The sequence below is a fragment of the Olea europaea genome, unplaced genomic scaffold (genome assembly GCF_002742605.1).
Source record: "Olea europaea var. sylvestris unplaced genomic scaffold, O_europaea_v1 scaffold1436, whole genome shotgun sequence".
Lineage (NCBI taxonomy): Eukaryota > Viridiplantae > Streptophyta > Magnoliopsida > Lamiales > Oleaceae > Olea > Olea europaea.
The window spans coordinates 170,669-174,394 of NW_019231898.1; positions in this window are offsets into that span (position 1 = coordinate 170,669).

Sequence of the window (3,726 nt, forward strand, 5' to 3'; positions counted from 1 at the left end):
ATGAGGGCGGGGGGGGGGGGGAAAAATCGGAGAAATTTAGAGAATAAACATTAGCTAACTTTGGGTTAGCTTGCACGATAAGATTGAAGATGATAGCGTTATCTAGCCCCTGTTTGGCCCCCATTACGGGGAAAATTTAATGTATAGAATAGTGTTTTTTGAAAAATGAGTGGTTGAAAAAGAAAGAAAAATTTTCGATTTACGTGTAATATTATTTTATGGAAGATTGTGTGGTAATGTAATGAAAATCAAACAAGGGCCTAATTGGGTTAAAGCATTTATTGGTAGCTGTTTAAGTCCACTATCAAGTTCCAGGGTCATCTCTAGACATATATTGAAAACTATCAAGCTAGAGTAGGTTAGGGGCAAAGGGAGCAATGAATGGGAAAAACACTTTGCTGGGTAGGGATGAAAGTTAGGAGAGCGCATGGAACTAGATATCACATTGTAACTTCAAAAGACTAAAAGAAAAAATGTTAACAAAATCAACATTTCAGTTTCAAGTTTTTTTTTTTTTTTTGTGCAGCAATTATTTTATGTTCCGTTTCTTCTTCATGTGAATATTGTGAAATGTGTGGTAAAAATTAATTGTGCACTTTAATTTCAAGTTTTTAAGCTATCCAAACAAGAACTGAATCAATAGCCCATAAACTTTTGGAAATTGAAAAGTCCCCACAACCCCTCCACACCGATGTTGATTAGTGCCTTGTCCTTGTTTTCTTTATTCATATCTGCTTATTAGCAGTGTCCCTCTTTGTAACCTACCACAAAACAAACCCTTCCTCAGTCACAGGAATCTTCAGCACCAAAAATTCCATAGAAATGTTTCAACCAAAAGTCAATGAAATTCAAATAAAATAAAGTACCCAAAATTACACAGATTTTTTCATAAGCAAATCCCTTCTCGCTCAGTATAGGAAGAAGCCATCAAGAATAATCACTTTTTAGATACGTACTTTATTGTGGGCAGTGTACAAATCAACAAAACCGTAATGTCAGAGTTAAAAATACATTAACGTTTCCTAAGAAACGAAGTACCATGTATTTTTCAGTCTCGAGCCATCGCAAGATCTTGGCCCAAAAGCAAGCCATACAACCAATCTAACCCGAACATAAATAACATAAATCAGTATATTAATGTATAAGTTAAACTGTTAACAGTTAAGTTGTAAAACCAAAATATTATTGTTTTGCGGAGCTAACACGCAATTCAAATTTCACGATAAGGTCACGTGTAGGGTTTGAAGGGGAGGAGTGAAGTCCCTCTCCTCGCAGGTGTAGGGGCAAAGATCCAGACCAAAATTTCATTAAGGATGAATTAAGAATTTGTGTCCTTTTAAATTTGGTACACATTATCAGATTTCTGTTTCAAACCTTTTTCATCGAATTCTAATTTTCATATTAACATAAATTATTCATAATTACGGTTTCTCCCCAAAATTTTCTTTAAAATAGAGTAAAAAAACTTATTTGTCCATTGCATTTTTAAATAAGCAAAATAAATAAATAATAATAATAATAATAATAATAATAATAATAATAATAATAATAGATATTTGACCTACATTTTAAAGCACGCGAAAAATATTTTTGGACGAAAATCATGATTAATAATAAGAATTTCTGATTAATAAAATGTTAAGAATAAGAATGCAGTTAATAAAAAAGTTAAGGATTAAGTGTAATAATGTATAAAATCTAATGATCTTTAATGTAATTGAAATGGGATGTATTTATTAAAAAAAAAAAAAGTGATGTGAATATAAACACCCATTTGAGTCATTGTAAATTTCAATTTTGCCCTAATTTGTTTTATAAATACGGAGCCATTATTAAATTTTTTAATCACCAATAAGAAAGTGCGAAAGAGAGGTTAGATAAGATGTGTACGATTTTCTCTTGTAAACTATTTTTATTATAGTGAATTACTGCAACGATGAAAGAGGACGTGATCTCACATTAATACGAAACTTATAAATCTTGTGTATCTTTATGTCTTTCTACTTATTGATTGCTCTCGAGAAACTAGAATTATGATTAATCATGTAGACATTCTTAGAATTATTTTATTTTTATTTACCACCATTTAAAGGGGACTTGATGGCAACGGGATTGGTTTGAGGTGGGGCGCCCCCACCCCACCTCGTCTCGTCCACGCCCTAGGCGCGACAACTTTTTGTCCCGATTAATTTTTTTTATTTTTTATATATTTTTACTTTTTTACATTTTCAATTTTTCGAGTTATTTCATTATTAGATAATAAAATACAAATTCAAAATGAATTTTTAACTGGTGAATTGTTTAGAAATAAAATTATTTTTAATCTTTTTTTCTTTCACGAGACAGGTTCGGAGCGGGGCTTCCTCGCCCCAACCTTGCCTCTGCCCCCACCTCGCAACCCGCTCAGGACGGGTTTTTTTGCCCCATTTGAGGGCGGGACCCCATTGAGGTGGTACGAGGCAGATTTTTTTTTGCTTTATAGGGACATCTTATCCTAGCTCAAGTCTAAAGTTCTTGGCCTATAGTTGTGGGCTTGAAACTTGGGCCAGGAACTCAAGACTCAATTGATGGATCTATTCGTAGTGTTGTGACAAATAAAGTTCAATTGAGTCTTGAAGCCTATATTTGGTATAAATTTTATTATTATTATTATTATTATTTTTAAATTACACATTCTTTTAATAAAATAATTTTACACTCGAACTTAATACTTTTTCCTATTTTTCATGCAAACATTCTTCAAAAAACAAATCACTTTTCACAAAATTTATTCTAAAAAAATTTACATCCAACACGCATGAAGTGATAACTCATGACAAATAATGAAAATCGAGCAAGGTCTGCCCAAAATTTGTGGGCCTACGTTAAAAGGTTACTTGAACTGCCTAAAATGAGGTCTCTTGTGCCGAGCCAATAATTAGCTCATCGTTGCGCCTTATTAATTAAAAACTCCCTTTTCATCCACAAATTCCCTCAATAAAATAATTTTACAAGTGAATTCAAAAGCTTTTTCTATTTTTAACTATACATTGATCTATTTTTTTCCAAAAAATGGAGCTCAAACAAAGAATAATGTTATCTACTTACACGGTTGATCGTCAGCAATTTAGTTATCAATTAAGTGGGATTAAATAATTTGACTTCTTAAAATTATAGATATGAATTACATTTAAGATGTTCGATCACTTAATTACGTCCAAACTACTGATAATTAGATACAACCTTTTTCTCTAGGCTTGATGTGTGAGGGCCATCCATGCATTGCTTTTGTGTTGACTAAATGTACTACAACTAGTTTAGTGTTTCAATTGATCAAAATGCATTTAAATTTCATTAAGCCCTTAATTGATCTCCATTTATTTGTAAAATATAAATTTCTCTCTCTTCTTTTCTACCGCACATTTTTCAATAAAATATACTATACGTAAATTTAAAACTTTTCCTTACTTTTAACCACAAATTTTTCATTAATTTACTATTCCAAAATACATTATTAAGATTTAATGAGGTTCAAACAAGCGCTACATAATAAATTAATTGAGTTAAGGGCCCAAACATCAGCTAAGTAGAGTCCATATATGTTGTCTTAACTTGGTTGTGTCCTTACCTCGTCCCCAAATTTGACAACTTGCCATAACGGTCGTCAAATTTTTATTAAAATACTTTTTTTTTAATAATATGAACTATGTCCATTAAAATTTTGACACCTCAATTTTGTAGTGAGAT